Raw genomic sequence first — 27,934 nt, 5'->3', positions numbered from 1 at the left:
GAGAGAGAAAAAGAGAAAGAAAGAGAAAGAAAAGAAAAGAAAAGAAAGAAAGAAAGAAAGAAAGAAAGAAAGAAAGAAAGAAAGAAAGAAAGAAAGAAAGAAAGAAAGGGAGGGAGGGAGGGAGGGAGGAAGGCAGGCAGGCAGGCAGGCGATGATGGTGAGTGTAAGGGTGGTAATCAGAGTAGGAAGAAGTGATGTGATAGGTGTGTTTTGGCAGCTTGGGAAGTAAACCCCAGGAGTCCAAACATCCCTTCCTGGGATTTGGAGAAGACCTTTCCCCCTGCCGAATGTCTGAGTGAGATGCAGAGATGGGTAAACTTTGGTGAAAGGTGCAAAGCCAGTCGGCAGTAGAACAATCTGGTCCGCCTCCCAGATACATCACTCAATGAATACCTGTTGATTTAATAGATTTCCAAAAACAATTCTGAGAGGCATTGCGAAGGCATCAGGGATGCTAATGTCAGGGAAGTGGCAGCACCAGCCACTGGCTGGTCATTGTTCCCTGCTAGAACCAAGTCCTTTTGACTGTCAGGTGGGCAAGATGACTCCATGTTCCAGGAGCCACCTGAAGAACCCAGGTGGAGAATAAAACTATCTTGCACAAGCTCACAGCTTCTTTAGGCAATGGCCCAAGGGACTCACAGCCTTGCAAGCTCAGGGACTCTGGTTTTTCAATCATCACAATGCTCAGAGCTTGCAGCCCCTATTTTCCATCCTCCCATCACCCACTTGGGTTTCCTGATTGTGTGGGACTTCTGGAAGGCATGAAAATGAAGGAGAGTAGGTGGAGGTTGGAGGAGGAGGAGGAGGAGGCGGCGGCGGCGGTGGCGAGAGTCCTAGGAGAATTTGCCAGGCTTCAAAATGAAGCTGCCACATGTCTGCTGGGAGTCGGTGGAAACACAGGGACATATATATCTATACCGTGAGGGCTGTGGCAGCCCACACATGCAGAACATTTTGATGGTTAATAAATCTTAGGGAAAAGAACTGGGCTTTGGTTCAGTTGTGCTGGAGACTAGGGAAGGGCCTGCTGTCCAGATTCATCCACGAGGACAAGTCTTCCTTCCTAACTTTTTCATATCAAGGTGCATTGGGCGAAAGGTCAAGGCTGCTCACAGCCCTTAGACACCTGACCTGGAGTTCGATCACCTGTGGCTGCTGGACTGCCCTGAGGGCCAAGGGGATTCTTACTTCTGCATAAGAAGCTGTGACTTCTGCCTGACTAGTCACGCGAAGTCCCACACTGAGAAGGGTCTCCGCTTCATTTAGTGCTCTACTGTCTGTCACTGTCTTGAAATTCTTAATATTTGTTTGAACCAAGGGCTCCCCATTTTCATTTTGCCCATAAATTATGTACTGGTCCTGCTCGGCACAACAGTAACCCATGACAAGCATACCTTGAGGAAAACTGTTTCGGCACATGAAAAACTTGCTAGATCTGTCTTTTTGGCCAGTTTCATTTGTTCATTTATCCTGAAGGGTGTAGAAAAGTAAATGTTTTTAAAAACATAAGGCCGGGTGTGGTGAGCACTTTGGGAATCCCAGCACTTTGGGAAGCCGAGGCGGGTGGATGACTTGAGGCCAGGAGTTCAAGACCACCCTGGCCAACATGGTGAAACCCCATCTCTACTAAAAATACAAAAATTAGCTGGGCGTGGTGGCGCACATCTGTAATCCCAGCTACTCGGGAGGCTGAGGCAGGAGAATCACTTGAACCTGGGAGATGGGGGTTGCAGTGAGCCGCAATCATACCACTGCACTCCAGCCTGGGCAACAGAACCAGATTGCATCTCAATAAACAAACAAACAAACAAACAAACATAAAAGTCACTTTGGGAGGCTGAGGCAGGAGCACCATTTGAAGTCAGGAGTTTGAGACCAGCCTGGACAAAATAATAAGACCTTGTCTGTACATAAGTTAGCTGGGTGTGGTGGCATGTGCCTGTAGTTCTTGTTACTCAGGAGGCTGAAGTTACTCAGGAGGCTGAGGCAGGAGAATCACTTGAGGAGGTTGAGGATGTACTGAGCTATGATCGTGCCACTGCAGTTCAGCCTGGGCCACAGAGTGAGATACTGTCTCTAAAAACAAATAATAAGTAAGTAAAAAATCAAAAAATCAAAAATGTAAAAGTGCCAAAAGGAACTCTCGAGACAACTTAGCGTAGGGTTTATGAGCTTTGACTCTGGAGCCAGAGGGCCCAAGTTTAAATCCCAACTGTATTACTTCAAGCTGTGTGACCTGCGGCACGTTGTTTGGCCTTTCTGAGTTTCATTTTCCTCTTCTGTAAATTGGAGCTAATAATAGGATTTATCTCAGAGGGTTGTTTTGAGAAATAAAGGAGTTCACTATAAAAAGGTCTTGGAATAGTGAATGTTTTAATGAATATGTTCTAGCTACTGTTATTTTTTAAAAAGACTAATGGCTATACACATTAATTGCTGTTTATTCAGTGCTTACTGGATGACAGAAGCTTTCTTTATTTTCTTTCTTTCTTTCTTACTTTTTTCTTTTCTCCTTCCTTCCTTCTTTCTTTTCTTTCTTTTTCTTTTCTCCTTCCTTCCTTCTTTCTTTTCTTTCTTTTTCTTTTCTCCTTCCTTCCTTCTTTCTTTTCTTTCTTTTTCTTTTCTCCTTCCTTCCTTCCTTCCTTCCTCCCTCCCTCCGTCCCTTTCTCTCTCTTTCCTTTCTTCCTTTCTTTTTCCTTTCCTTTCCTTTCCTTTTCTTTTTTCTTTTCTTTCTTTCTTTCTTTCTTTCTTTCTTTCTTTCTTTCTTTCTTTCTTTCTTTCTCTCTCTTTTCTTTCTCTTCTTTCTCTTCTTTCTTTCTTTCTTTCTCTCTGTTTCTTCTTTCTTTCTGTCTTTCTCTCTTTCTTTCCCTCTTTCTCTCTTTCACCCTGCCCTGCCTTTTTTCAGAAAAGATCTCACTCTGTTGTCCAGGGCTGGAGTGCAGTGGTGTGATCATAGCTCACTGCAGCCTTGAACTCCAGGGCTCAAGTGATTCTTCTGCCACAGTCTCCCAAGTAGCTGGAACTGCAGGTGTGTGCCACAGTGTCTGGCTAATTAAAAAAAATTTTTTTAAGAGACAGAGTCTTGGTATGTTTACCAGGCTGGTCTCAAATTCCTGGCCTCAGGCTATCCTCCTGCTTTAACCTCCCAGGGTGCTGGGATTATAGGTGTGAGCCACCATGCCCGGTCAGAAGCATACTTTCATTTAGTCCTCACAACAGCTCCAGAAGATAACTATTATTATCACCCAATTTTTTTTTTTTTTTTTTTTTTTTTTTTTTTTACTGTTGAGAAAACAAGCACAGAGAGGGTAAGGAACTTATGCTAGGAAGCATAGCTAACAAGTGACAGAGCTGGGTTTAGAACCCAGGTAATCTGACTTTGGACTTCATACTCTTTGTATTTCTTTTCATTATGCAATTCACCAAATTAGGAAAAGGAGCACAGATGGGGAGGATAGATGGGACAGGAGGAGATGCTCGGCTCAGTTATGACAGGAAGAGTTGGAGGAACTTGTGGAATAGCAGACCGGAGACATCCAGTGGTCTGGGTTCTCACTCAGATCCATATTAGACCTGCAGCTTCCCCACCAGCATACTGCGAACCAAGCACAAACCACATTTCTTCACTGCTTAGTGCTGTTCAGCCTCAGCCACAAATGTTTGGCTCCACCACTCCTGCTCATTGACTCTGACTCCATATTGAGAGCAGATTGGTGCAGGCTGACTTTAACATTTTCTCAAATCAAATAGGGACAGACATGATGACTGATCATGACCAGAAATACCCTGGTCTATGGACAATAGTCCTGGCTTGGAGAAGCACCATCTCTTTCCCTTGTGCCCTTACCCTCCATCACTTAATTTTATTTATTTAGTTAGTTTTTGAGACGGAGTCTTGCTCTGTTGCCCAGGCTGGAGTGCAGTGGCACAATATTGGCTCACCTCTGCCTCCTGGGTTCAAGTGATTCTCCTGCCTCAGCCTCCCAAATAGCTGGGATTACAGGCATCTGCCACCACGCCCAGCTAATTTTTGTATTTCTAGTAGAGATGGTTTTACCATGTTGGCCAGGCTTGTCTTGAACTCCTGACCTCAGGTGATCTGCCTGCCTCGGCCTCCCAAAGTGTTGGGATTACAAGTGTGAGCCACCATGCCAGGCCCATTTAATTTCTTTATCACGTACTGTAAAAGCTTTTAGAATGTACTTGGTTTTTTTTTTTTTTTTTTTTTTTAAATGGAGTCTTGTTCTGTCACCGAGGCTGCAGTGCAGTGGCACAATCTTGGTTCACTACAACTTCTGCCTCCCAGGTTCAAGTGATTCTCCTGCCTCAGCCTCCCGAATAGCCAGGACTACAGGCAGCGCCGCCATGCCCGGCTAATTTTTGTATTTTTAGTAGAAATGGGGTTTCACCATGTTGGCCAGGCTGGTCTCGAACTCCTCACCTCAGGTGATCCACCCTCCTCGGCCTCCCAAAGTGCTGGGATTACAGGTGCGAGCCACCACACTTGGTACTTTTTAATGGCGCCTTACACACACTAACTCATAATAACCCCATGGGATATTAACACTGTCCCCGTTTCACCGATGAGAAAATTGGGACACACACAGATCTTGTAAATTGCCTTGGATCTATCTGCAGAGCTTTTGCTCTTAACTTCTGCCTCACGCTGTGGCTAATGAAGGCAACCCAAGTGCCCCTGGGCTGGTTTCCTGCTTCCCAACATGGAAACGGGTGCAGGGACATTGTCTAGACTGTGTCCTGGAGGAATGTTTGCCTCCATTGGACCTCAAACATCTTCAGCAAGTAGCTCCCCGGAGCCAATTTGTGTATATTGACTGAAAGGCTCAGGGAAGGATGCAGGGAGCCTGGAAAACTTCCTGTTTCATGAACATTGCTCTTTGGGGAGAATACAGGGTGAAATTCTGGTGTATAGACTCTAGAGGCAAACTATCCAGATTCAAATCCCAGCAGCACCCCCTACCAGGTATGCGACCTTGGGTGAGCCACTTAACCACTCTGTGCCTCAATTTCCCTAATCTGTAAAATGGGGTTAACAACAATACCTATTTCCCAGGGGCTTTGTGAGGACTAAATGAAGTAATATAGGTTAAGTGATTAGAACAGTGTCAGGCATGTCATAAACAATATTTTGTGTTGGTTTGTTTGTTTTTGAGATGGAGTCTCACTCTGTCACCCAGGCTGGAGTGCAGTGGTGCAATCTCGACTCACTGCAACCTCCACCTCTTGGGCTCAAGAGATTCTCCTGCCTCAGCCTCCCAAGTAGCTGGGATTACAGGTGCCCACCACCACACCTAAAATTTTTGTATTTTTAGTAGAGAGGGTTTTGTCATGCTGGCCAGGCTGGTCTTGAACTCCTGACCTCAAGTGATACGCCCACCTTGGCCTCCCAAAGTGCTGGGATTACAGGCGTGAGCCACGGTGCCCAGCCTAACACTGTTTAAATAAGAGCTATTTTCATTGCTGACTCACTCCGAAGAGCTTTCTTGGTATCTTTTCTCTGACTTTCAAACACTGAATTTGTCCACAGAGTCTGTCAGCTCAATCTACAAAACATAGTCTCTCTTTGGAATCCTTCCCTTCCTCACGCTGGTCCAAGCCATCACCATCCCTTACCTGGATGGCCCCAGCAATCTCCCTTGTGATCACTCCGCTTCTGGTCTCGCTCATTTCTTTCTCATAGTGACATTTCACACCTGCACACACAAAGCCACTTCACATGACTCCATGGCTTTAAAGCTCTCTAGTGGCTTTTTGTCCTATTTAAAATTACGTCTGAAGTCCCCGCGATGTAGCATGACACCCTCCGTGATCCAGCTCCTGTCCACTGTCCAGCCCTCCTCTGGATCCCCTTGGTCACACTCAGGCTCCTTACTATCCCAGGGTCTTAGCACGTGCCATGCCCTCTGCCTGGAATCCATCTCCTCCTCTGTATTCCCACTCAGGTCTCAGTTCAAAATGTCACCTCTTCAGAGAGGCCCTCTGCCATCCCATGGCAGGACATGATCTGATTTACTCTGTAAAAAGGTTATTCTTACTGCTTTGTGGAGAAATCATCACTTACACAGCATGTCCTTGCACTGTTGCTACCGAGTCCCACCAGGCACCGGGCACCCCTGCATGAAAGTACGTGAATTGTAATTCATCTGCTCACTCAATAGGCATTGTGCTTGGAACTGCGTGCAAAACCAAGACAAATGAGTCATGAGGCAGCCTGCCAGGAGGTCACAACCTGAGCTAGAAGCTTATGTGGTGGTTCTGTTATGCTGGAAACATTCTGTGGCTCATAGCTTTTTGTAAAGAGTGAAGTGACTCTGACAGGTGCCAGGAAGCCTGCATTAGAATCCTGGCTCTGGTGCTTACTGTGATGACCTTGGGCAAGTTACTTAACCTCTCTGAGCCGCCCTTATCTCATAGCACAGCTGTTGGAAGTAAAAGACATAAAGTATGGGATGCACCTGGTGCATATTAGGCAGTAGATGTCGTTTATTTGCTGCCTTCTTTTTCTACTCTGCATAATCATTAGTCCTTACCTCTGTTCAAATGCCTTAACTTTGTGCGCATTGAAGAGATAATCGAGCAGTAGTTAAGTGCCTGCACTCAGAGCCAGCTGCCACTGCTTTCTTAGCTGTGTAACCTCAGGCAGGTTGCTTGACACATCTGTGTCTTAGTTCCTACAACTGCAAAATGAGAATAACTATCGGTAGGGCTGCTGTGAAGGTTAAGTGAGCCAATTTAAGAAATGTAGCCAGGCCAGTGGCACATAGTAAATATTGTTAAATTGTTCACTTTTACTAATGATAATATTAATTAATTATCTCTTTTTTTTTTTTTTGAGACAGGGTCTCACTCCATCATCACCCAGGCTGGACACAGTGACGAGATCAGCACTCACTGCAGCTCTGAACTCCTGGGCTCAAGCAGTCCTCCCACCTCAGTCTCCTAAGTAGCTGGGAGGCACATGCCAACATGCCTGGCTAATTTTTAAATCTTTTGTAGAGATGGGGTTGCCCAGGCTGGTTTTGAATTCCTGAGCCAAGCGATCCTCCCACCTTGGCCTCCCGAAGTGCTGGGATTACAGGTGTGAGCCCCGGCACCTGGCCTGATAATATTAATTAAGTACTTACAATGGGTTCAGGCCTGCACAAGAAGACGTAGGAATATAGAAGCAGGTAAATACTGTCCAGTTGCAAGGACAGCTTGCAGAGGCGATGGATGGAACCCAGCAGCACAAAGTTGCACAATTTCTACAGATTCTCAAGCACAGGGGAGGGAAATGGGAGTGCCCTCCACACCTCGGATTGCTGCAGGAACTAGAAGAGCAGGCAGCTTCTGAAACAGGAAGCAATGAGGACTGGACAGGGTGCTTCCGCCAGGAGCACAGACAACTCTCCTCAATGATACGGTGAGTGACCTAGGAGTGACCCACCAAGCGTGGTCATTCCACTGTTAGTAGACTTTTTCCCAGGTCCCCGCTCATCTCTTCATTCCAGCAATGTTTTCTGAGTATCCACAGTCAAAGATCCTGTTTTTTGCCCAGGAGTTTTGGATGCAAGTAAGTGTTGGCTCCACACATCAACAGTTCAGAGTGCCGTGGGAGAGTCAGCCATATGGGCAAACCCATTGCTCACTTGGATACAGATGAGAGAGCACAGATCTTGCACCAATGGACCAAAAAAGAGAGATTCTTCTATTGCAAGCCCTGGGCTGCCGGAGGGACAATGGCCACCCCCGCCCACCTCATCTTGGGAGATACCACCAACCCCAAGAAGTAGAGTTATGAATCAGAAATGCAAAGGATGCAACAATGCAATGAAATTACCCACCAGGCAGGATTTCTTCCCTGGCCCCATGTTTCAGGCCACCATTCTGTCATGCGTGGGGACCTCCAGTTCTTCCATGGGTGCACAGAGAAATGGAGGGGCTTGAGTGGCTCTGTTCGTCCTCCGTTTGTTGGGTGCATGATGGAGAGAGCCGTGGTAGAGTTTACAGTGGAGCATACTTTAGTGTGTGGGTGACTGTTGTCTTAGATTGTGTCCCCAGAACACACACTCTAGGACAGAGATTTGTGTACCAGAGGTTTTTTGGGATGGACTCTTGGGAAGAACCCCCATGTTGTGGGCAGGGGGAAGCAGGACCAGACAGAGGGAGAGGAAGATCTGTGATGCGGCTGTCAGTTGTCACAGTGGACTCAGCCAGTCCTGTGGGGACTCGAGTCAAGAAGGCATTTGGAAGCTGGGCGAAGTGGTTCACGTCTGTAATCTCAGCATTTTGGGAGGCTGAGGTGGGCGGAGCACTTGAGGTCAGGAGTTCAAGACCAACCTGGCCAACATGGTGAAACCCCATCTCTACTAAAAGTACAAAAATTAGCTGGGTATGGTGGTGCGTGCCTGTAATCCCAGCTACTTGGGAGGCTGGGGCAGGAGAATCGCTTGAACCTGGGAGGCAAAGGTTGCAGTGAGCTGAGATCGCACCACTGCACTCCAGCCTGTCTCAAAACAAAACAACAACACAAGAACAACAACAAAGATGGCATTTGGAGATGTCCAGAACGAAGGCAAGCTAGATGAACCGCTATACCCCACATTGCCCAGCTATTGGATGTGGGAGGCCTCTGGGAAGCAGGTGCGACCTTGGCTGAGGCAGCTCCTTTGTGCCGAGACAGTTACCGGAGCGGCGCTCAGCTGCGAACCAGTTGTGTCGGATAAGAGCGGTGTTGCCCCCACATCTGCCCTCCGTGTCAAACAGACTAAGGGGCCAGTCTTGGTCTCTTACAAGCTGAGAGACCGGGGGTCAGTCAACTTCCTGGATCCTCACTTTCCCCATCTGTAAAATGGGGGTAAGGTCAGGAGGGGCTTCATGGGCTGGAGTGAGAGGGCTGAATGAGGGGCTGTAAGTGAATCTCTAGCACGGCAGTGCAGGCAGAGGTTATTATTATTGTGCCCGGGATAGTGCAGAGTATCCTGCCTGATGCAAACTGTGGGTTGTGTGTATGTGTTCGGATAAGGGTGGGCAGGAATTTGGCGTGGGGCAGAGAGTGTCCAAGAAGGCTTCTCTCAACTGGGGACAGCTGTACATTAAAGAAATTGTGGTACCTGGTGTTAGAGGCAAAGAAGTGGGCGAGGAAGATACCAAATGAGTGGAAGGAATCTTTATTAGTCCAGAGGTGGGAAAGAGCCCCTAACTGCCAGGTTCCCCGTCTTTTGGGGTCAGTGCCAGAGCTCCCTGCTTTGTGACCCCATACTCTTGCACAGGAAACTATAGCTTAGCAGCTTTCTACTCCTGAAGCCGCTGTTCAGCCTTTTCACCTCATTCAGTATGGTCACTTCAACAGCCAGGAGGGAAAAGACGAAAAACCCGGAAGGAAGAATAGAAACCCTGAACTTCCAATGGGCTAAATATAAGCTGCAGTCAAATGCAAATAAATCCAAAGGGCAGTAACCACACGGTGGCTTCAAGAAAAACCCACTGGTGTAACACGTCTCACTAATGTGTGGAGAGTTGTGGTGTAGCTGGGTGAATGGTACCGCAGGAGGAAAGCTCACCTCCATCAGGTGCTTCCATCAGGCGCTCAGACCAACCACAGCTGGTAAATGTACCTGTCAGTTGCCTTGGATCTAAAGGAGGCTGAGGTCAGCTCTGAGGCCATCACTTAAATGTGTCTATATTATATACACAGGCTAGGCACAGTGGCTCACACCTTGGATGCCTTGCCAGGTGCTTCCAAAGTGGCTTCCATCAGGGCGCTCAGACCAACCACAGCTGGTAAATGTACCTGTCAGTTGCCTTGGATCTAAAGGAGGCTGAGGTCAGCTCTGAGGCCATCACTTAAATGTGTCTATATTATATACACAGGCCAGGCACAGTGGCTCACACCTGCAATCCCAGCACTTTGGGAGGCAGAGGGCAGAGAATTGCTTAAGGCCAGGAGTTCCAGACCCCAGCATGGGTAACAAAGCAAGACCTCATCTCTATAAAATAATTTTTTTCCTTCTTTTTAAAATTCTTTTTAAAATTTTACTGTAAGCTCTGGGATACATGTGCAGAATGTGCAGGTTTGTTACATAGGTATACATGCGCCATGGTGGTTTGCTGCACCCATCAACCTGTTATCTAGGTTATAGGTCCCGCATGCATTAGGTGTTTGTCCCAGCACTCTCCCTCCCCTTGCCCCCTACCCCCAGCAAGCCCCGGTGTGTGATGTTCTCCTCCCTGTGCCCATGTGTTCTCATTGTTCAGCTCCTACTTATGAATGAGTGTTTGGTTTTCTGTTCCTCTGTTAGTTTTCCAATAGTGATGGTAAAATAATTTTAAAAAAATATTAGCTGGGTGCAACAGCTACTCAGGAGGCTGAGGTGGAGGATCACTTGGGCCCAGGAGTTGGAGGCTGCAGTGAGCTATGATCACCCTATTCCACTCCAGCCTGGGTGACAGAGCAAACCTGTCTCTAAACCTGTCTACGCACACACACAGACACACATACATACACACAGACACACACACACATATATATTTATGTATATAAGTATATATATTATACATACACATTTTAGTTTTTAGAGCAGTTTTAGGCTCACAGAAAAACTGAGCAGAAGGTACAGAGATCGCCCGTCCCCATTCATGCATAGCATCCCCTATTATCAACATCCCCCACCAGAATGGCACATTTGTCACACACAGCTGATGAACCTATATTGATACTTCATCACCACCCAGGATCCATCAATTATATTAGGGTTCCATCACTTTTTTGTTACTCAAATTTGACAGTTCAGCCCCTGAGAGCCACACTCTCTGGATTCTCCACAAAGGATGTGCGTGGAGACTAATGGAGGAAAGTAATTAATTGATTACCAATTAGTTTATTCAACAAACACTGATTGACATCTTGTTTTTGCCAGGCACTGTTCCAGTTACTGGGTCACAGAGGTAATAACGTTGGATTAAAACTTAAAAAAAGAAATCATGCTGGGCGCGGTGGCTCATGCCTGTAATCCCAGCACTTTGGGAGGATGAGGCGAGTGGATTACTTGAGCTCAGGAGTTTGAGACCAGCCTGGGCAACATGGTGAGACCCTGTCTCTACAAATGAATACAAAAATTATCTGGGCATGGTGGCGTGTACCTGTAGGCCCAGGTCCTGGAGAGGCTAACTTGAGCCTAGGAGGTTAAGGTTGCAGTGAGCTGAGACTGCGCTACTGCACTCCAGCTTGGGCAACAGAGTGAGACTGTCTATAAAAACAAAACAAAACCAAATACCCCAGTCTGTGCTGTGGGAGGTCAGGTTAGTGCACTCCCAGGGCTGGTAGTGACCAGAAGGAACATGAGAGAAGCTTCTATGGGCTTATCAGGTGCTATTCCTTGATCTGGGTGCTGAAACTGGGTGTTCAGTTTATGAAATTTCATTGAGTTGTATACCTACACTGTGTGCATTTCTCTGTATGTGCCCTTTCATTTTTAAAAAGCTAAAAGAACTTGAATGTTCTAGGCATTAAGAAGGTAATACTCTTTCCTATGCGTAATTAAAAAGGAAACCCTATCCTTAAAATGTATAAGGAAGTCCAAAAAAATCTATTTTTTTTCCATGATGACTGCTTTAATAAGTTTTTGAGATAGCAAATCTCATTTTAAAAGACTTTTTCTTTTTCCACTCCCCGCTCCCGGCCGCCACATATTCTTGTCCAAAACACCTGCTTTCGTTTGCTATTAATCCAGTCCTGTTGATAGATAAAACCACAAGGTCACTATCTTCCTGGAACTGAAACTGTTTTTATTTTATTTACTTTTTAAAAATGGGGGTCTCTCTGTGTTGTGTCAAGGCTGAACTTGAACTTCTGGGCTTATCCCACCACAGCCTATGGGGTAGCTGGGACCACAGGTGTGCACCACCTAATTCTTTTGTTCATTTATTTTTGAGAGGGGGTCTTGCTCTGTCACCCAGGCTGGAGTGCAGTCAGCTCGCTGCAACTTCTGCCTCCCAGACTCAAGCTACACTCCCACCTCAGCCTCCTGAGTAGCTGGGACCACAGGCACATACCATCAAGCCCAGCTAATTTTTTGTATTTTTGGTAGAGATGAGGTTTCGCCACGTTGCCCAGGCTGGTCTCAAACTCCTGAGCTCAGACGATCCACCTGTCTCCGCCTCCCAACCTAATTCTAAACAAGGAAGTTCTAGTGAAGGAATACAGCCACTTCGCAAGCAAATACAGAAACAAGGTAACTGCAGAGAGCAATGAATCCTGAAGGGAGTAAAACAAGGCAAAGAGATAGAGAGGTGGTGGTGGGTGGGAGTAGCAAAGGAAGATTCCCTGAGAAGTTGACATTTAAATAGAGTCCTAGGCCAGGCGCGGTAGCTCATACCTGCAGTCCCAGCGCTTTAGGAGTCTGAGGCAGGAGCATCACGTGAAGCCAGGAGTTCAAGACCAGCCTAGGCAACACAGTGAGACCCCACCTCTACTAAATAATAAATAAATAAATACATAGAGTTCTAAATGATGAGTGAAGCCGACCATGAGAATTCCTTTCTAGGTAGTGGGAATGCAGTAACTGTGGACCCAAGACTTTCCTAGAGTATGACAGAAAGGTAGGTGAGGCTGGAGTAGAGGAGAGAGCGAGGAATGTGGCTGAAATGAGGCTGGAGAGGGAAAGGGAAAATGGAGCAAAGCAGTTGTTTTTAGTCCCTGTTGCACCTTAACAATCACCAGGAGAGCGTTAAAAAATACTAGGCCAAGTGCAGTGGTTCATGCTTGTAATCCCAACACTTTGGGAAGCTGAGGCAGGAGGATTGCTTGAGCCCAGGAGCTCAAAACCAGCCTGGCAACACGGCAAGACCTTATCTCTATTCAAAAAAAAATTAGGTCAGGTTCAGAGGCTCATGCCTATAATCCCAGCACTTTGGATGGTCGAGGCTGGTGAATCACTTGAGGTCAGGAGTTCAAAACCAGCCCGGCCAACATGGTGAAACTCCGTATCTACTAAAAATACAAAAATTAACCTGGTGTGGTGGTGTGTGTCTGTAATCCCAGCTACTTGGGCAGCTGAGGCATGAGAATTGTTTGAATCTGGGAGGCAGAGGTCGCAGTGAGCCGAGACTGCACTATTGTCCTCCAGCCTGGGCAGCAGAGCATGACTCTGTCTCAAAAAGAACAGAAACAGAAACAAAAACAAAAACAAAAAAATTAGCTGGGCATAGTGGTGCATGCCTCTAGTCTCCATTATTCTAGGGGCTGAGGTGGGAGGATGGCTTGAGCCCAGGAGTTCAAGGCTGCAGTGAGCTATGATCATGCCACTGTACTCCAGCATGGGCAGCAGAGCAAGACTCCACCTTAAAAAATAAAAAAATTAAAAACAAAAAATCAATACCTGGAACCCATCCTGATGGCAGATGCTGACTCTGTTGGTTGTATTTTGTATTTTGTAGCTGCATTTCTTACAAACTCCCAGGTGACGCTGTATACTCCTGGTCCAAGGGCCACTCTTTGAGTAGCAAGGCTTTGGCTGTGATAAGGAGGCTTATTTTTGCAGACCCATGGGAAGCTGTTGGAGAATATTAAGCAGAAGGATAGCACTACCTTACAGATGTTTTCAAAAGATTACTCAGGCTACATTGTGGAAAACGGATTGGAGGCAGACAAGAGTGGAAGTCGGATGACAAGTGATGAGGAATTAGAAGGAGGCTGAGTGACTTTTGCTGCTTTCCAGGCTGCCCAAGGCCCTAGGGATTCTGGGCATGGGGATAGCAGGAGAGAGATTGGAAACAGTGTCTAAGGCCTGGATCTAGAACCTTCACCTATGTCATCTCATTAAATACTCAGAACTATCCCAGGATGAATCACTCAGTCAAATCATGATTTTCAATTCCAGATCTATCCCCAACCACAGAGATCTCAGAAAGCAGAAAGGAAATACAGCTATGGAAAGGTCCAGAGGAGCAGAATAGGCAGTTGCTTTAAACTGTAAGAAAATGATCATTAATGTCTCCACTCTTTTGTTGCTGATGAATAGAATAGCGCTCTCTTGGGTGAGAGACGAATGCTGCATGCGAAGATGAAGGAAGGAAGTATGGTTTTTCAGAGGCCTGACCCTGCTGGATGGAGAATAATTCCCCCAGCTCCATTCCCTTGTGCCTTGTGCAATCCCCATAGCCCCAAGAGGGAGAATCATGAGTCAGAAAAGCGAAAGAAACAATGATGACCTTAGGGAATGAGAAACGTATAATCACTGGGCAGGCTGAAGTCGTTTCCTGCCTGCACACTCTCTGTGACCGTCGTGAGCTGCAGGACACCACACTTCTCCCTGCACCACATATGCCTCACAGACAAGTTGACTGAGTTGGGTCATTTTTGCCTTTAGTGGTTTGTTCAGTTCCAGTGTTAATTCTTCAACCTCCAGAGAATCTAGATTCCAAGTTGTCTGGAAGCTCACCAGCTCAGGAAAGAAATAAAAGTGAATGTTGTTGCAAGACAAAATGACTCAATATTACCCATATTTTCTAATATGTGGGACCCCTTTTTAATATAAAAAGATATTCATGGATCCCCATATAATTGAGCTCTTATGCTTTTTCTTTTTTTTTTTTTTCTTTTTCACAGAGTCTCACTCTGTTGCCCAGGTCAGAGTGCAGTGGCACGATCTCGGTTCACAGCAACCTCTACCTCTTGGGTTCAAGTGATTCTCGTGCCCCAGCCTCTCGAGTAGCTGGGATTACAGTTGTGTGCCACCACGCCCGGCTAATTTGTTTGTTTGTTTGTTTGTTTGTTTGTTTTGAGATGGAGCCTTGCTCTTGTCACCCAGGCTAGAGTGCAATGGCATGATCTCGGCCTCTCGGGTTCAAGCGACTCTCCTACCTCAGCCTCCCGAGTAGCTGGGACTACAGGCGTGTGCCACTACATCTGGCTAATTTTTGTATTTTTCGTAGAGATGGGGTTTCATGTTGGCCAGGCTAGTCTGAAACTCCTGACCTTGTGATCTGCCCCCCTTGGCCTCCCAAAGTGCTGGGATTACAGGTGTGGTCCACCACGCCCAGCCCACCCAGCTAATTTTTGTATTTTTAGTAGAGACGGGGTTTTGCCATGTTGGCCAGGCTGGTCTTGAACCCCTGACCTCAAGTGACCTGCCTACCTTGGCCTCTCAAAGTGCTGTGATTATGGGCATGAGCCACCACACTCAGCCTATGCTTTTTTTTTTTTTTTTTTTTTTTTTTTTTTACAACAAGAGAGTTCAGATACCAAGATCCCCAAACTGGTGATCCTGCCAGAGTACATATATTGGTTGGCTCTTGCAGTATTCTGGAAAGACTGACAATCAGCCAACATTTCAAAACTGTAGGTGTTTACACAAAAATGTAGATTTCTGGTTTCCCCCCCAAAATCAGAAGACCTGGCAACAATGGGCCTGCATTTCTGTAACAGACCACGTGATTTCCCATTTGCCAGAGTCCTCACCCAGCCCCTTCTCACACGTGTAACGTGCCTGGCCTCTGTAGCCACCTTATCGGGGCCCCTGTGTACAGATTCGAGAGCCCACTGTCTCCCCCATGAGGTCTGTGTCCCATAAATCGGGAACAAAAGACTAACTCTTTATCTGGGATGTGAAAGCTGTTTGGAAGCAGTTCAGATCAAAAGGCCTTAGTCATCGTTCAAAAGAAGATGCTACAAAGTAAAAAACAAACATAGAAATAACCACAGCTTTCCAGCTGGAATTCTTTGATGTTCGTGGTCTCCGGTTATCAAAGTGGGTGAGGTATACAGACAGTACTTTCAGGTTTTGATCCCTTCAAGCAAAAGGGATGATAAGACCCTCATATAACATGAGAAATGTTATCTTAGGACACATCATTCTATCGTGTGTGTGTGTGTGTGCGTGCATGTGTGTGTGCACGCATGCACAGATAACTTGATTAAAACTTGATTGGCAGCAAATAGGTTCAGGGCACACTTGTCTTCCCCTACCCCCTCTCCCAAATTTCATGGAAGGCAGTATGTTACTATAACTCAAAAACCGTTCAAATATGGCTATCTTCAAGGAGGGAGAAAGCTAGAATGAACCATGTCATACGGGATTTGACTGAATGAATAGTCTCATACATGTCTTCACACTGGACACATCGCTATGAAATCATGTTTAGCTTAAGACAGATACAGGTAGATAAATATGGAAATAGTTATGAATATGTCTATAGGTGTGGGCTGGTATAGGTACACAGATTTCCAAGCTCTTTCCATTGATTGACAGGAACAACATTATTCCAGTAGCAATGAGCACACCTAGCACTCAGATCTTGGTTTCTAATATCATTCTCCAGTCAAAGGAACCAAGGATCCTTGCAGAAATGACTTCTTTTAGGGCTGGGGCAGGGAATGTACAAGATGTGCCTGGAGCATCTTGAGGTGCTGGAAAGCAAGGATATATTCAAAATACTAATTGATGGGGGTTATTTCAAAGGGACACAGGAGGCAGCTGAAAGCATTCCCAGTGCCAAAGGTGGAACAATTTGAGCAATAAAATAAACAATGCATTATTAGATTATAACTGAAAGTATAAAATAAATGTCTGAGTCCATACTGATGTAAATAAATGAATACATAAATAAGCATATGGGGGAGAATTGGAACATTTCTGGTACAGAAGAATCCCAAATAATTTATGTAGACACAGCCCCCTCAAGGAAGTGAAGCCTAATTTCCTACTCCTTAAGTATGGGCTGTGCATAATGACTACCTTCCAAAGAGTACAATAGGGAAAGGGGGGAAAAAAAAAAGTAACTCTACAGTGGCGAGACCTGGCAAACACAACTTTAGACAGGCGATCAAGGCTAACGTCATCAGTGGTGACTCATGTTGATAGCATGTCCTTGATTTGATGTGTTGAGAAGGACATTTTACCTTGGTGGACTTCCTCCCCCAAACCCATCGACCCTCATGTAATCATGAGCAAAACAGCCCAAGGCAAATTGAGGGATGTTCCACAGAATATCTAGCTAGCACTTCTCAAAACTGTCAAAGCCATCACAAACAAGGAAAATTTGAAAAACCATCACAGTCTAGAGGAACCCAAGGAGACATGATGACTAAACATAATATAGGTTCCTGGATCAGAAAAAGGATATTAGGGAGAAACTCAGGAAATCAGAATAGACTATGACATATAGTTAATAATAACGTGTCAATACTGGTCCATTAGTTGGAACAAATGTATCATTTTCATGTAAGATCTTAATCACAGGGGAAACTGGATGTGGGCAGGAACTCTGTATTATCTTTGCAGATTTTCTGTAAATCTAAAACTATTCTAGAATAAAAAGTTTATTTTAAAATATACTATAATCTTCTGACTAAATAATTTCAGTTTTAGAAAACTATGATGAGTGTGGGCAAGGATTTAATTACAATGATGTGTGTGTGTGTGTGTGTGTGTGTGTGTGTGTGTGTGTGTGTGTGTGTGGTTTTTAATTGGGAGCAAACTAAATACCCAATAACTGAGGATTAACTACATAAATTGTGGTAATTATACCATGAAATATTATCCAATCATTAAGTGATGAAGTAAAATATCTCATATAGAAAGCATGATCATGGTATTTTAGTAAAGAAAAAAGTACATTACAAAAAATGTAGAATATCACCCCATTTTGGTTAAAAACAAGGGCTAATCACTTAGAATAGAAGATGTAAATATGCATATTTGATGGGGTTTGTCTTTGGGATAAGAGAATATAAAGATAATTATTACTTGTACCTTTCAAACTAATTTAAATTTTCTAAAATTTCTATAGTGAATAATGCATTGCTTCTGTAATAAAAAAGAAAAATGGCTGGGCATGGTGGCTCATGCCTGTAATCCCAGCACTTTGGGAGGCTGAGGCCAGTGGATCACAAGGTCAGGAGATCGAGACCATCCTGGCTAACACGGTGAAACCCCGTCTCTACTAAAAATACAAAAAAACAAACCAAAAACAAAACCAAATTAGCCAAGTGTGGTAGCGGGTGTCTGCAGTCCCAGCTGCTCGGGAGGCTGAGGCAGGAGAATGGCATGAACCCGGGAGGCAGAGCTTGCAGTGAGCCGAGATCGTGCCACTGCACTCCAGCCTGGACGACAGAGCTAGACTCCATCTCAAAAAAAAAAGAAAAGAAAAAAAAAAAAAAGAAAAGCAATTACACACACACACACACATGCACACACCCACACACATGTGCACGCGCGTGCACACACACACACACACACACACACGGAGATCTTTTGAAAAAGAAAAGAAGACACAGGCCTCCAGGCCCAGGCTGCGGACCCTCATTTAGGCCACTGTGACAGCAATTTTGGGGAATGATCCAGTCTTCCCCTCTGTCTCAAGGTTACCAAAAAAATGCAGAAAAATCCTTTATAGTGTGCGGGTTTTCTTGCTGACCACATCTAGGAAACAGAACAAATGGCTCACATGGGGTGGAGAGATTCTGAAACACTGCAGAGATCTTCTACCCACAGCACTCCTCCCCATCCATCACTTATGCTTCTGCTGTTTTTTTTTTAATTTTTTTTGATACGAAGTCTCGTTCTGTCGCCCAGGCTGGAGCGCAGTGGGGCAATCTGGGCTCAGTGCAAGCTCCGCCTCCAGGGTTCACACCATTCTCCTGCCTCAGCCTCCCGAGTAGCTGGGACTACAGGCGCCCGCCACCATGCCCAGCTTTTTTTTTTTTTTTTTTTTTTGTAGTTTTAATAGAGACATTGTTTCACTGTGTTAGCCAGGATAGTCTTGATCTCCTGACCTTGTGATCCACCTGCCTCGGCCTCCCAAAGTGCTGGGATTACAGGCTTGAGCCACCGTGCCCAGCCTGCTTCTGTTCTTAGATGACTCTCAGAGGTCTGAGTTTCAGAGGCTGCAACATGTCAGAGCTAAGCTGCCTAAATTATAGCTCAGAAGAGCTCTGTTTGCTCAGGCTGTCGAGTCTGGAGGACACTTCAACCTGCCTGGCAGGTAGTAGGTTCTCAACAAACACTTGGTGAGTGAGTAAGTGGGTGGGTGGGTAGATGCATCCTCTGTTCAGCTTGTTCTAAGTCCTCTCTTGTTTGCAGTTCTAAGGTGAGAGGGGTTTGGCTATAGTTTTTGGAAGCTCTGCTTCTTGCAGCACACCAGTTCCCACCCCAGTTGCCCAATAGGATCCCCAGAGCAGCTTCAAAACAAGCTGCTGCTCAAAATTCTTGTTTAAATTGGTCTGGAGGAGGTGGACAGACATCAGTTCCTTTTTTTTTTTTTTTTTTTTAAGAGACGGGATTTTGCTCTGCTGCCCAGGCTAGAGTGCAGTGGTACAACCATAGCTCACTGCAGCCTCAGACTCCTGGCCACAAGCCATCCTCCTGCCTCAGCCTCCCAACTAGCAGAGTCTCGAGACACCATGCCCAGATAATTTTTGTTTCTATTTTTTGTGGAAACAGGATCTCACTTTGTTGCCCAGGCTGGTATCAAACTCCTGGGCTCAAGCAATTCTCCTGTCTTGGCCTCCCAAAGTGCTGGGATTACAGGTGCAGGCCACTGTGCCCAACTAACGTCAGTATTTTTAAGCACCCCCACAAAGGAACCTCCTGGGCAGCAAGGACTGAGGTTCATTGCTTGTGGCTGCACTCTCAGCTCCTGTCCCTGTTGGAGGGGCAATTACAAGTCAGTTCCACTTGCAGACCCAAAATGACTGGCAGGTTCAACATAGATAATGAAGCCCTTTCTGGCCCAGGGCATCAGCTTCTTGTGACTTCAGTAACTCACATAGGCATCAAGCAGCCCCTCTCTCCTCCCTTTGCTGGTATTTTGAGAACCCTAGTTTTATAATATAAAGTTAATTCACTTATTCAAACATAGTAGTAGTTGTCACGTATGCCAAAGAATGAGGAGGGTTAATTCTTTAATACTTTTACTTAAGAGAAGAGGGAGAAGAAAGTATTACGAGGGAGTCTGTAGTCCTGAAATATCTGCAGGATGAGCACACATCCCAGCAAGCCCAGACCTTCCTCTCCAGAGAATCGTTCGGGAGTGTCTTCAGAGATAACGGTAGTATTGCCACAGCCCCGTGAGCAGCTTCTTTGCAGCTCTAATCTCAACTGTAATTGATTAATTTTTTGTGCACAGCTGGGTGTCTGGTAAGGAAGAAGTTTAATTTTGTTTTCTGCAAGAAAGACAGTTGCTATGCAGGTCTGGAAGAGCTGCAAGTTCAGAGGACAAGTTTACAGAAGGAGAACAAGATGGAAAGTTGTAGACTATCAGAGCAAACTGACTTAGTTCATGGTGTGGGCAGGCAATGCAAATCCCTAGGTGGGGGCACCCTGAGGGTGGAAGGAGGCAGGAGGAAGGACCAGGAGTCGGGTCACGGAAAGAGAATGACAACTGTGAGCTTGTGGACACTGGGGGGGCTTCTGACCTTGTCATCCTGGGGGCAGACTTGGACCTCAATCTGAAGATCTGTATGTCTTATTCTGGTGTGATGTGCCTTGTGCAAAATTGCCCTCCTCCTTATGGGCAGTAGAACAGGGTAGCTAAAGGGGAGGGCTCTGGTTCAAATCCTGGTCTATTGCCTGTTAGCTGTGACCCAGGAGGGTTTCTTAACCTCTCTAAACCTCAGTTTTTTCATCTGTAAAATGGAGACAATCCTAACCCTAATACCTCTTTGAGATTTGTTTGTTTGTTTGTTTTGTTTTGTTTTGTTTTGTTTTGTTTTGTTTTGACAGGGTCATCCTCTGTAGCCCAGGCTGGAGTGCAGTGGCACAACATAGCTCACTGCAGCCTCCATCTCCCAGGCCTAAGCAATCCTGCCACCTCAGCCTCCAGAGTAGTTGGGACTATAGGTGCGCACCACCACACTCAGCTAATTTTTTAAATTTTTAGTGGCGATGAGGTCTCACTATGTTGCCCAGGCTGGTCTCAAACTCCTGGGCTCAAGTTATCCTCCTTCCTCAGCCTCCCAAAGTGCTTGGATTACAGACATGAGCCACCACGCCTGGCCTTAAAGTTGTTTCAAGGATTACATGAGTTAATGTATAAAACATACTCAGAATAATACTTAGTCCATAAATTGCAAAATCGCTCAATAACAATTGAATGTCAGTTGTTTTTATTATTAACACATTGAAGAGTAACAACAACCTAGGTAGAAATTGCACCGTCTCTAGAGACTGAGATCTAGCTGCCATCAGCACCAGGAGTAGCAAGTTGAGAATGTATTTGGGGTTTCCCTGTCCCAGTAGGTACACATGGGACGTACTTGGTAGAATGAAATCCCATTCTGAAGCTAGCATCTCGGTATTAGTTTTGACATACCATAGCTCCAGGAAGCACATCTGGGTTCCATTTCAGGCTACAAGTCTGGAGAAAGCTGGACTGACCACTTAGAGCCCAGAGTGACCTGGAGACTTAGGAAGAGACCCAAGGTGGGAGAGATTGGACTTCTTGCTCAACTGGCAGGTGGAGGTCTGGGACTTGGTCTCTGAGGGACACTCCTGAAAATTCCTTTAAAAGCACAGACTGCAGTTGTAGGCAGTCCTCCCCAACATGCATGTGAGGGCAGTTACCATGCCTACCTAACACCACTGTATCCGCAGTACTTGACATCTAGTGGGTACTCACTATCTATCATTAGGAGGAATGAATGAATGAAGTGCAATATCATTCTCAAAGTCCTTTTACACCTACTATCACATCTAATTCTCATAGTAGCTCTATGAAATAGGCAGACCAAAAATCCTTTTTCTAATTTTGCTAGACAAACTGTCACAAGATTCTTATGGCAGGCAAGGTTCCAGATTTCATTCCCCTATAACCCTGTTCTTTCTATAACATGTTTCTTCTAAAATATCCTATTTGTACTGGGTACAGTGCCTCTTGCCTGTAATCCCAGCACTTTGGAAGACATAGGTGGGAGGATTGCTTGAGGCCAGGAGTTCGAGACCAGCCTAAGCAACATAGTGAGACCCTGAATTATCTTTTGTTTGTTCCTGTCAGGAGTTAAGGGCAATATGGTTTCATCATCATCATCCACCTAGACTCTGTGGAGTGTGTAAGTCGCTTGACCTCCTTGCCAAGCATCCCCTGGCTATAAAGACAATTATCTCCTCCACTGCACTGGAACCTGGACCTTCTGCCCATCAGAACAACAGATTTCTCCCTCAGCCCGTGGGCAGCATTAATGAACAGCGGCTGGGGACCCTGAGGCCTTGGCACAGGCGACTCCGCTGCCAGCAGGAATGGTGTTGTGTCCTTTTGTGCTGACTGATTTGGGGATTTCTCATTCCCAAGCCAAGGGGAAACTGTCCTCACTGCCTAGAGGGAGACGTTCTGGTGCCTCCTTCCAGCATCCTCTCTAAGCTAAGAGTTTGCAGATAAGCAAAAGGAAGCAATTTTGCGGCTGTGTAGATTTTCCTTCCTGCCCCTGCACCTATGATCAGGTGCACAACGCCAGGTTTGTGGGAAGAATACATCATTTCAGAAGCAGCAGATTTTCTCAGAAGGGAGATAAGGTGAGAGCAATTCCCTACGAAAACACTTTCTTGCAGCCAAGGAAGTGGCTGGAGGAAGAGGATGAATGGAGACGAAAAGCAAGGGGATTGGAATGATAAACAGTTCATACGTGGGTCTAGAAGATTCAAGGTTTATTTTTTTTCACCCATAATATTTCCAATATGAATCCCGAAACCAGATGCAGGGTCTTGGAGGAAGAGAGGATTTCCCCTTGCCGGGTGTCCCTTGGCTCTTTCGAGAACATCTGCTGACTGATGCTCGGCAGATAGATTTGCCTCTCTGGTCCTCAGCTTGAGAAAGCTGAAACTGAAATGGAACTGGATCAGAAGAACAATCAAATCTCAGTTTCAGGCTATTTAACTGTTAATTGTAGAAGGCATCCCAAGAATCTTCTAGTGTAGGTTTTGAAGTGTGCAAGTGATGTGCTTTTGAGTTTTATAAATGAGGGCAGGTTCTATTGTCACTCAATTGTATTCTGACATACTTTCTTAGATGAGAAGGGGAAAAGAGAAGAACCTTACTGTTATCCATTTCTCAGATGAGAGAACTGAGGGCCCTGAGAGCTCGAAGGAGTTTCTTCAAAGATTTACAGCCACCAGGTGTGGAGAGGCAAGATTCAAAGGTAGGCAGTGTGGCTCCCAAGTCCATGCTCTTCACTGGCTGCCAAGTAGAGGGACAAGGCTAAAGAGAACTAGAGGATGAACATCAGAGTTGGAGGACCGTTGAGGTCATCTAGTCCCATCCTCTCCTTCTGGAAAGAAGAAAACAGTGCCACTCCCCAGCAAAGGGAATGATTTATTTCAGGGTGGGGAGTAAGTTAGGGGCAGAGCTGAGACTAGAGCTAAGCTTCTGGCTCTTCCAACAGATAAGATTTCAAACAATTTCCTAACAGCTTTAGGACCTTGAAATTCAAGGGACAATAACTTATTGGCTTAGACGGGAGCTCACGTCCTCAGTGGCTCAGATCTGAATGACCATGTCTACACAAACTTTCATCCAGATATTCCCAAGAGTCAGGTGTCTGTGACGGAATGGACTCAAGTGATTGGATAAATGTCTTCTCATTTTCTCTCTGCTGCCTTTCCAATCTCATCAAATTCCTTCCTTTGGTTTTCTTTCCAACACACTGGTGTTCACATCCTCTCTGGTTCTTTCCTGTTCCCCATTCTGTCTGGGGGAGTTTAGGCTCTTTTCCCTAATCCATGTCATTTTTCAGAATAATTTTTTGGTTCATTCCGGCTTTGATTTTACCCAAATTTCTTAGGACTGACTCAAAGGAAAAAGCATTTTGTTAAAATAGCTGCGTTGCTTTTAAACAATTTGCCCTCCTACTCACTTTTTCTTTTTGGAAGACAGAAACTGAATATAGATTTGTGGGAGAGAGATAAAGAGGGAACCGGAGAAGAGGAGTAGAGAGGAAGAAGGGGAGAGGGAGAGAGTCTGGGTAGAGGGGATGGGAGAGAGAGGAGGAGAAAGAGAAGAGAAGAGAAGAGGAAGGCAGGACTGGAAGAAATTCGAGCTCCAGGGATGATGATACAAGGAAACTAGCATGGACCTTTTTCCAATTCCGGCCATCTACAAGCAATGATCGAAGACTAGGCTGTCTTTATGTCAAAAAGGAATCAGTGTCCAGCACCCTGCTGATCTAATGTTCTTCAATATGTAATTTCACTTAACAAAGGGAAGGAAGGTCCTTCTCCGGGTTCCTAAAGAGGCCTTTGGGGAAGCCAGTGGCCTGAACCCAGAAGGAACAGGCAGACTGCACTCAACACAGGGATTCCTACTGACTCTGTTTCTCCATTCATGACTCCCCCTGAGGAACGATTGAAAAATCGAGCTGTTTGGCACAGTGGGACAGTACATGCATATTCAAATCCCTCCCTTCCAGCGCTAAACTTAGCTGCCACCTTGCTCATCCTGAATGCCTTCCTCCTCCGCCTGCCCGGTTATCCGCTCCACCTGTGCCCAGAAGCCAGTCTCATCTGTTACCCTAACGTCCTTACCTCGTCAATAACCACCCCTCACTTACCTCAGTCTCTGTCTCTCCCCACTGGCTCATCCTAAAACAAACTTGCTCCACTCTGCCTTCCTTCAAACTTCCATCCTCCTTAACCCTTTCCTTCACCCCCATACTCTCTTCAGTTTCTCATCTTCCATTCATACCTTGACATTAATAGCTAACACTTAGATTGGCTTTCCTGTATGCCCCTGTAGGATGCATCTCACGTGTACTAATTCACTTAATCCTCATCCCAGCCATACACAGATGGTGCCATTATTTTCTCTCTCCTCTTTCTTTAACAGATGAGGAAACTGAGGCACGAGGAGTTAAGTAACTTGTCCTACATCACACAGCCAGTAAATGGGGGAAGCAGGTCTTGAACCCAGGACTGCCTGACTCACTATATCATGCTTCTAACCATTTGGCTATAATAACTCAACCCATAATAACTGCCTTCCACCAACAAAATTTTTCTAAGAAGAACCCTGAAGTGGCCTTTCATTCAGCCCCAGGTCCTTATATGCCCCCCGCCCTGCTGTCTTCTTGCTCTCAATAATATTGTTTCCACCCCTGTCTTGTTTTTAAACCTATGTGGTTCATATTCAATTGGCAGGATAAAATCACTCCACTTGAAAGTTTGTTGGACCGCACAGTCTTTAAGTGCATTTTCATATGGTAGTTGCCAGAAGTATTGTTGAGAAGAGCAATATCCAGTGAGGGTTGCGGGATGTGCAGGTCCCTGCTCTTCCAGGCATTCTGAGTGTCCCTCTGGATCAAGCTAGACCAGCAGTGATGACTCATGTAATTGTGTTGTAATCAACAACAACGAACAACAACAACATGGCCATTGAGGGCTAACTACATGCCAAAACTAAGCTAAATGCTTTGTCAGCCATAACCTTATTTGATTTCCATAAGAACCCTATAAGGGAGGTACTATTATTTTGCCCATTACAGCAGAAGAATGTGCATCCCAGGAGAGTGAAGTGGCATGCCCAAGGTCACCTGGCTAGTAAGTGGCAGAGCTAGGATGCAACCCATCCTTCTTTCATGCTCCCAAAAACAGTGCATTATTGCTTTGGGGAGTTTGCCATCTGTCTTCATTGGAGACACCATATTTTATTATGTGACACATCATCCTCTTAGGAAGGAAGCCATCCCTATCTGATCTTGGTATCAAGGAAAGTTGTATCTACATGTTCTAAATTTTATTTTATCTAGTATTTATCAAACTCTTGCTAAGTAGGTAGGCTGTGATAAACACTTTACGTATATTCTTTCACTTTACTCTAAAAAGCAACCCATAGGCTGGGTGTAGTGGCTCACACTTGTAATCCCGGCACTTTGGGAGGCCAAGGTACGTGCAACACTTGAGCCTAGGACTTTAAGACCAGTCTGGGGAACATAGCGAGACCCCATCTCTATCTAAATAAATAAATAAATAAATAAATAAATAAATAAATAAATATATAACCCATGACTACAATTTTATCCCCATTAGAGGTGAAGACACTCAAACTCTGAGACATTAAGTTATTTCTCCAGGGACACATCTTGGAGCCTGCTTGCCAGCTCAGGTCAGCCTGACTGCAAGTCCGCTTAGCCACCAACTTTTCCAGTGTTCTAAGCATTGCAAATATGCAATTGAACAAGCTTCTCTTCGTGAAGGGGCTGCAAGGAAGCTCAGTTTACGGTCAACCTTATGAACTACCCTTATCAGGGATGTAGTTCTTTATGATATGCATGTTCAGCATCATGCTTGGCTCTGCTCTGTTCCCATGTTTTCTTTCTTAGTCCAATTTAGAAATTATCCTGTTTTGTCTTATTTTGTATAACTAGACTCCCTCTCCAATTCTTTCTGGAACTAGGTGGATATAAACAAATAAACAAACAAATAAATAAAAGATGGGTATAAATCCACAAATATATGAAATGTTTGTTGATTCAAAATGTTAATTACTAATGTTGACTTTGAGTGTTACAGTAGAGTTTCTGACATATAGTAGGTCTTCTCTGTCTATGATGGTCTTCGTCTTAACCTTATGCCTGCCCTGCTAGGGCCCAAGCCTCTATAATACTCCAGGACTGGGCTTCCCGCTGTTCTTAGCCACTGCCCCAAATCTTTCTTCCAAGCTGAGCTTTCTCTGCTAATAAGTAACAGCCAACATTACTGAATGTTTTTCATATTCTTAATACTGTTCCAGGGCCTTTTATAAGAATGAATTCACTTGATCTTCACAGCAATCCTATCAGGTAGTGATTATCCCCATATTACAAATGAGGACACTGAGGCACACAGGAATTAAGTGAATAAAGTCCTATAGGTAGTGGATCTGCAAATCCAGGCAGTCTGGTGCCACAGACTGTGCTGTGCTACCCACAGCTAGGAGGGCAAATGGGATACCTTCATGGACTACCCCGGAGCATCTCTCAGAGTGAACTCCGTAGGGAGCTAGAATGGGGATGGAAACCCAGGCATGAAGGGCTCTCTGCAAGTGGGTGGCCACCCATTGTGTTGATGGCTCAGACCCACAAGCTCATCAAAACCCTCTGAAATGCAAGGCTCCTACTCCTGTCAAATTGAACCTGCTTTGCAGATTTCAGTTTCAATCCTGCCAACTTGAAAGTTTTAGCATTTCAGCTGTTTCAGAATTATAAAAGCCTACAAAATGCTAAGGTGCTTTTTTTAGAGTTTAAAAAAATGTGTCTTTTCCCCACCATCACATAACAATCTGAAGGGATTTTTTCTTTTTCTTTTTTCTTTTTTTTTTTTTTTGCAGATTCTTGCCAAATGTGTATTTTTAAAGATTGCATTTGGCCAAAGACCAGAAGTGGAAAATCTGAGAGGAACGTTGAGGAAGTTCTAAGGCAAATTCATCAAGGAGGAGAGGGGAAGCTCTTTCCTTTCTGCAGAGCCCTGGGTCGGTTGGGAGGGATGCTGTTTACTTCTGCTTTCTCACTACCTTTGTAGAAACACAGCTTCCTTAAGATGCTGACACTTCAATTGGTGGCCCAGAGGACATTTGAGCTGCATCCCTGGTCAGGAAAGACCACCATCACTGCATGCAAAGCTTCCGGTTGGGTAACTGTCCTCAGAAGCCAGATGGCCCCATGATGGAAAAAGTCACCATACCCTTCGGGTCAGGCAAGAGATCAATTCTCACTAATTAAGTGTCTGGTGTGTGTGTGTGTGTGTGTGTGTGTGTGTGTGTGTGTGTATTTATGTGTCACAGACTCTCTCCTAGTGTGAATCAGCTCAATCATCATTTTGCAGTGTTTCAGCTTCAGATTGCAAACATCCACCAACAAATGGGAGCCTTGCTTTCTAACGAGCTGGGGATGTGTGGAAAATAGAATCACTCACACTAGTAGTGAGCCGCAGATGTTCCATGGAGACAGCAGGCTGTGCCAAGCACAGAC

General features: G+C 45.3%; 1 protein-coding gene and 1 long non-coding RNA gene across 4 annotated transcripts in view; both read right to left on the bottom strand.

Annotated features, from left to right (window-relative positions):
- Positions 1-27,934, bottom strand: part of CACNG3 (calcium voltage-gated channel auxiliary subunit gamma 3) — a 108,009-nt gene that overhangs the window by 47,559 nt on the left and 32,516 nt on the right. The gene's annotated exons all lie outside the window — the stretch shown is intronic.
- On the bottom strand, positions 19,418-25,399 carry LOC135968925 (uncharacterized). The gene is made up of 2 exons (XR_010583960.2): positions 23,034-25,399; positions 19,418-22,818 (listed from the first exon to the last, which is right to left on the bottom strand). It is a non-coding gene; the product is annotated as an uncharacterized lncRNA (long non-coding RNA).

The sequence above is a fragment of the Macaca fascicularis genome, chromosome 20 (genome assembly GCF_037993035.2).
Source record: "Macaca fascicularis isolate 582-1 chromosome 20, T2T-MFA8v1.1".
Taxonomy (NCBI): domain Eukaryota; kingdom Metazoa; phylum Chordata; class Mammalia; order Primates; family Cercopithecidae; genus Macaca; species Macaca fascicularis.
This window is presented reverse-complemented; position numbering and strand designations above follow the sequence as displayed.